The sequence below is a fragment of the Amblyomma maculatum genome, chromosome 6 (genome assembly GCF_055883805.1).
Source record: "Amblyomma maculatum isolate TAMU_Amacu chromosome 6, ASM5588380v1, whole genome shotgun sequence".
Classification (NCBI taxonomy): domain Eukaryota; kingdom Metazoa; phylum Arthropoda; class Arachnida; order Ixodida; family Ixodidae; genus Amblyomma; species Amblyomma maculatum.
The window spans coordinates 167,193,845-167,200,847 of record NC_139349.1 but is presented as its reverse complement, the minus strand read 5'-3'; the positions used below and the strand labels follow the sequence as shown (position 1 = coordinate 167,200,847).

At 39.4% G+C, this 7,003-nt stretch overlaps 1 long non-coding RNA gene across 1 annotated transcript; it reads left to right on the top strand.

Moving 5' to 3' along the window:
- The first annotated feature begins 1,549 nt into the window (after positions 1-1,549).
- On the top strand, positions 1,550-3,016 carry LOC146187353 (uncharacterized). The gene is made up of 3 exons (XR_014707914.1): positions 1,550-1,593; positions 2,225-2,288; positions 2,920-3,016. It is a non-coding gene; the product is annotated as an uncharacterized LOC146187353 (long non-coding RNA).
- The last annotated feature ends 3,987 nt before the right edge of the window (positions 3,017-7,003 follow it).

The following is a 7,003-nucleotide window of genomic DNA, read 5'->3' as shown; positions in this document are numbered from 1 at the left end:
ACCGTGGTAGTTTGTTTTCAACTGGAGCTGTTCGACCGCAGTATGCAATAATTAATGCGATAGCGTTAAAGTTGCCGATTAGCAGAAAATCCGGCTAATTGTCAGCGAAAAATCACGGGCGTGGCTTTGGCAGGGGAAAAGACATGGTGCTGATTGTTCAGAGGGTTGTGCGCGGAGTGGTCTTCGTATGACAGCTTGTTTGTAAATTATATGACAACTTATTTTTTATTATAGCGTTATTACCGGATGGTGCTGAAAGATGAACAGATGCCCGAGATGTGCGCAGAGCTTTTCTACATGGCTGGCCTACTTTGAACATTTTTCTTATCATAGTAGTGTACTCGGTGGAGCCTTATGTCCAATCAGTCCGTGTGGTGCTACGTTCAAGAACTACCGAAACTTCAGAAGCCATGTCTTCAGGCACCACAGAAACCATGCTGAAACAGAAAACATTGCCTTCCTGTGTACTGTGCCATCCTGCGGGAGATACGAGTCATTACGGATGAAGCTTGTGGCACATATTGTGGAACATTTCAAATAGAGAACAGAGTAGAAAATTAGCATCGTGAAACACAGGCACTGCAGCAGACCAAAAAAAACAAGCTAAGAAAAGTAAAAGCAGCAGCTATGGCTGTCAGAACTGGCAGCCTGTTCAAAAGCCAATTGCCGAAAATGACCATGAAAAAATTGATTTTTTGAAAAAGGAAGGAAGGAAAACATTCAGAGATATAGACGTGCCGCTTGCAATGGCGTGCATGAAAGAAACATATTTTTACCAACGGGTGTTCATCAACTCGGCTAACCCTGTGCATACCACAGCCCAAGTGCTAGAAGAATGGCCATTGTTATTTCACAGACCATTCTTCTACAGTCACGCACATAACTTTCTTGGGAAAGATGTTCAGGTAAGATAAGGAGAATGGCTGCAGTGTACAAGTTGGAGTTGTGAATATTCAGTTCTGCTGACTGATATGTGAGGAAACCAAGCTATGCTGTGAAAGATCTTGCTTTTGCGAATGAAAAATTTGAGCATTACAAGCACAGACCTTGTGCAGAGCAGCGAAAGTTGTGGAAATCCTAGGGTGGTGAAGATCTGCAGCTAAATTTAATCAGTAAGATGTAAATGGGCATCATTTTATGAGAACTTTTGAATATTTATTTTTTTTCCCGATAATTTGTTTCTTTGGTTTAGGACTGCCAGACCCGCATCACATTCAATGGTGATACTGTGATAGCCGTAGAAAATTGGTAGCATACTGCAGTGTTTCTTGCTGCAAATTTAAATTTCTTCATACATGTCAAAGCAAACATTTGCCTTTTGCCATTGAAGCCTACCAATAATCTTTGCTTGCCAATGATGAAAAAAAATGTTTTAATTTATTCCAGGCCACATTTCAGGACAGTATTGCAATATGCGCTCCACTCCTTGTGAAGTACCTTGACAGTGCACCTTCAAAGGAAATCATGTACCTGCTTGCAGAGCGGCAGCTCGAAGAAACAAAAAGCAACATCAGAGCTGAGGGAGATGTGGTAATGCATCTCCTTACCGCATACTTCAAGGACGACCCTTGTGCTCTCTACCGTATCTTTGAAGTGAGTTATAAACCCCACTGTACCTCAGTAGTGAATCCTGAGCAATCCATTTTGGAGATTGTAAAATAATGTGAAACTATTGTGGTGTCAGGTAAAACCTAACAGCCTTCATGGCCTTATTCATTGAAACTTGGAACTATATGAAAGAAAGAAGAAAGAACTATAATTATTAGAAGCCTTGATTATTGCAGTTTGACTTCCCTTACGTCTTTTCAGTATGCTTGTTAGGTTCGGTAGCTACCATATGCTGGCACCACTCTTCTCTACTTGCAAGACTGATGCTTATGGCTATACGGAATAGGAGCATGGAACCCATCAAAGAAAGGAAACTTCTTAGATGTAAAAAGAAAAGGTACACCAGTCACCACCGTTTTATTTTTGTTGAAATGCTTAGCATCTGTTGTATGGAATAGAGAGCTACATCATTGAAGTTAAATCTGCAGGTGACTGTCAGAATATCCGCAGCTGTATTGTTTGCCGCGTATATGTTCCTAGAAACCAAAGGATTCGGTGCATCGGCTGAGTAAAGAAACATGGCTATAAAGTTAGTCAGTTATCACTGTTTTGGAGCACTATAAGCTGTTCTTGTTCGTTACCACATGGATTTGATTTTACTCCCGTCTCTTATCAGGAAGGCACGAGCATTACATCCAGGATCTCCGATTTGCCGTCCACGCCAGTTATATTTGTACTCGGTAAGCTTGATGATGGTATTTATTATCATGCTTAGTACATATGGCTGCGGCAGCAGATTGTGTGGTTGGACTAATTGTAGTGATCCATGCCTTTTCCTGGATTACTTAGCTCTTCATTCACAAAAAGGCTAACTAATCAAATTAAATTACGGTTTAAATTTTGGGAAGCTGTCTTCATAGGTTACGAGATATTGTCATATATCTAACCAATGAGTATGGGTATATGTTCTTGTAAACTATAGATATGTGAGCATTATACAAGATCACTATGTGTTCCAATTTCAGTCAAAATGACCATTTGAAGGCATAGACTTCCGAAAAAGAATGGGACAAAGTTGCCACTTCGAGTATTCAAATAATGATTGCTATATAATTTTGCGCGACAGGCACATCATTCTTTCTTTTTTTGTTACTAGCATTTTTTATGGCTTACAATACTGAAGTCAATATTTATGTTATTAAAAATTAACCAAAAAATTGTCTTCATTTTTTTTTTTTTTTGCAAATTACCTGCTCCTTTCATATTGACAGCACCAGTGCGTATGATGCCTTCACTTTTTAGGCTACTTTAAATAAAGCACTGGCACTGTGTTGCATTAGAAGCAAAACAAAAATGTTTATTCTATTTCAGGTACCATATATGGAAAGCAGTGCGTGTTTTGTGAACAGGAGGCTGTATTTATAGAGCCAGCATCATTCAGTGAGGTAGATTGCCTGCTTTTCGTGCTGAATCTTGAGTATGCAGAGCCAGCGGCAACGACGCTGGAATTTATCCAGAGGTGAGGCTTTTTTCTGGTTGTATCGTATATATGGGATGACTGTCATTTCTCCATTTAACACTTGATTCTTCGTTTATTGTACTTGTTGAAGCGAAGCATTTCAGGATAGTGCCTTTAAAGGACCATTTGAAAATATCTTTCCTCCTGGCCTTACTTTTCTTGTTGCTTTTAGAACTGGTTTATAATTATGTGCTGTATATACTAATGCATGTAACGCTACTTTTCTAGTCTTGTTTCCAGTACTCAACTATTTCATTAAGAAAATAGTATTCCCTATCTTGTCAAATTCAGCAGTGGTGCAGGCAAGAAAACATAATTTCTGTGCACTTCTATGAGCTGGCTTACTACTAGCTTGCCTGCTCTATTGTAAACCGGGTGCTGAGGCTCCTATGGACGAGCCCACCGAGGGTGAATGCAGACGGTGTACAAAGCGATAGGCTATGAATAATGCACGCAACAGTGATTTGACTCAGCTAACTTGCCACTTAGGACGCTCACCCTTATCGATCTGTGAAAAGTGCATCCTTCAGCAATTCCGTCTTCACACAGCAGCCAAACTTTATTTGTACAAACACTCTTCCATGTCACAGTGCCCTAGCTGTTCACATATATAAGCAGATATAGAACATTGCCTCACACAACGCAGACTTCTAGTCTCCCACTTATTATTTGCCTCGAACCCCACCATGGCTCATTTTGCTTGCCTCGCGGGACTAGGCTGCACAACGTGCCCTTGTCACTTTCGTCAGTAGCTTTCTAAACACCTAGCCCAAGGGCTTTTTAATAGACACGTTACTGACATGCACCGATGTGATGGCCAGATCTGTTCCTTACTGTAAGAAAAATTACGAAATATTTTTGCACATAATTTAAGCTCTATTAGTGTGCAACCTCTCGTAGCTCCAACAAAATATACACCTGTGACTTTGTGCGCGTTTGCAATTCCCTTTTGTTGGGGGTATTGCAGAATACGTGAATCTATGCCACAGTACATTACGATTTTATTTACTTATATCCAGAGATATATAAATAACTAAAATAATTTTTACAGGTTGTTTAGTCACTATTTCACCTTTTTCTGCAGCCGAAGTTTTTGGAATAGTAAGCAATCAGCGGTACATATCAGTGTTAGAGAATTGCATGAATGGTAAATAGTTGCGCTGAAAACGTTTGTTCGCCTTTGAATATTCTAGCAGAACTACTTAGCCAACTATTCAGTATTTAATACGGTTTATGAAATACTAAGCAGCAAACATAACAAGCATGTTACAATGTATTCTTTGGTAAAACAAACATAACTAAAACAAGTCATTTCTGTTTTATAGGCAAATATTTTTCATCTGTCCCTTGTCAGGGAGCAAGTGGCGAGGCGGAAAGAAGTCACTCACCAGCGTCCATTCGACAGTTATGAAGTTGGCGCAGAAGCTTCGTTCCATCTCCCGATACACTAAGTATGTATGTCAATTTTCTCATGGTTGTTCTTGACTGCATGCCTTCTTGGCTCTCTTGATCTTTTTTAATGAATTCTTGCTACGTTAAAAACAACTGATGCCTCCTCATTTAAATATATATATATATATATATATATATATATATATATATATATATATATATATATATATATATATATATATATATATATATAGTAAGCAATCTATATATATATATATATATATATAGATTATAGATAGACTATAGATATATAGATATAGATATATATATATATAGATATATATAGAAGCAATATATATATATATATATATATATATATATATATCTATATATATATATATATATATATATATATATATATATTTATATATATTTACGTGTTTTTAACCATGATCCTGGAAACAGTGTAATAATTGAAAATTCTGCGTTTCCGCATCACTTAAGCTTTTTTCCCATTTCATGTCCTCGAAACAACTGCGCGAAGCATAACTTCAAGAACTAAGCGAATTTTCGTCCGGGTTACATGCAAGCAAGTGCGTGGACGTATTTACTGGCTGCGATATGAACAACATTTGCGCCGAAAATAGAGAAGCCGTGCATAACAGGTGTGTGTGCCACCAACGCGCGACAGAACACTACCGGCAGCCATTTGCGCAGTTTTTTGACTGCGCAGCGCGCCGCAATCAATTAGTAACCGAATACTACGCGCTCAGCTTTGTACATATATTTTGGACAGCGTCTTTTCTGCGCGCAGGAAGCCATGCTCGCTCAGTTTTTGGATTTTGTTAAGAGTTAGGGCAGTTTTTTGTTTTCAAATGTACAGACGATGCTTTGAAAACTGTCCGTGCGGTCTGTGCAAGCGAATTTTACAGTGGGGCAGACGTTATGTGCGTGATGCCGCTTGATGATTAGGCTATAATTAAGTCATAATGAACCTCCACTTTTATAATGATTAATATCATATTGAGGATTTGAAAGCCGTGAACCCTTTTCAAAATTTTCTTAATCGACGCCCCCCTTCTGAGAACGCACCTTCAGGTGAAGGCGCGCTGTCAGGAAGCGGCGACAATAGGAGAGTGGTTTCGAAGACGCGCTTCGAAGGCTGAGGAAAATAACAAAACAAGCAAAAAGGCGCATCAGCCGTGTGTGCACTGCGCCCCTGTCACTGGAAAGTAAACAACGTGCACGTGGGACACATTGTACAAAAAACTGACGGCCGGTATGAGGCGACCATATCGTCCGAGATATATAGCTCGCGAAGCGCTCGATCACGGCGCGCACTTTAAATGGGACAGGACGTCAGGTCCGCCTGTTCGGCAATTATAGCTCTTTGTGCCTCACGCACTGTATGCATGAAGTGCACGTCATAGCCATCGTACAAAAATTTTAAACCGAAGCAGCTATCCACGTATTCTAATTGTATAGGAAATCATTTGGGAGTAGAAAAGAGCAACTTAATAAGATGTGCATGGTTCTTTAATGAACAATATGTATAAATGGACGGTTGAATAGTTACAGTAATGAAGTATTGTGCTAATTCTTTACGGCCGTGACCGCAAAAAATATTACTCATATTGCTCTTAGCTTTAAGCTCTGGCATTGACAACCCTATCCAAAGAACCGACTAGTAGTGACAGGTTGTTTACAGCTGTTGATGAAAAGGTAGGTCATCATGCTATTATCGCAAGCATATTTGCTCCTTTTTGTACCTTTGTTTATTACAAGCAAAACTTAATTTTGTTCCCCATTCCTAGGGACGCTGCACCTCTTACGACACCCACTGTTCAGTCGCTTTTATTCAAGGTACAAAAAGGAGGAAATGCACATGCACTCATAGGATAACCTGTCTTACCGTTAACAGCTGCAAATAACACGCCGCAGCAACTTTGGATGAGGTTTTCAATGGGGTTACCTGAGATGCCTAGCAATTTCTGCAATATTTATACCAACCGCTGCAGTGAAACAAAAAAAAAAGGTAACACTGCATCACTGTAACTGCTGCATGCACCTTTAAATGTGCCATAATTTTATTGCCTATTCTTATAGACGCACAACCTCTTGCTATTGACTTTGTTCAGTAAGCAACCGTCTTTCATTGCTTCAATTTCTATCTCTCCATCACTTTATTGTTGCTCCGGGTGTGATCATTTGATTTCATTGTTCAAATAATATTGTTTTATCATGTGTGAATGATTTAGCCTACACATACATGCTTTCATTTTTTTAGATGCGCATCGGTATGTTTTCTGCGTAGAAATGGATCGATTGAGTTGTATCACTGGTGCGAAAACCGACAGTTCGGCACCCCCAGAAGATCTGTGTCCTGTGGCTGGAAGGGGAATAAAGAAGAGGATAATGAGCGGAAAAGCCTGCCTAACAAAAGGTAACACTGCATCACTGTAACTGCTGCATGCACCTTTAAATGTGCCATAATTTTATTGCCTATTCTTATAGACGCAGGACCTCTTGCTATTGGCTTTTTGC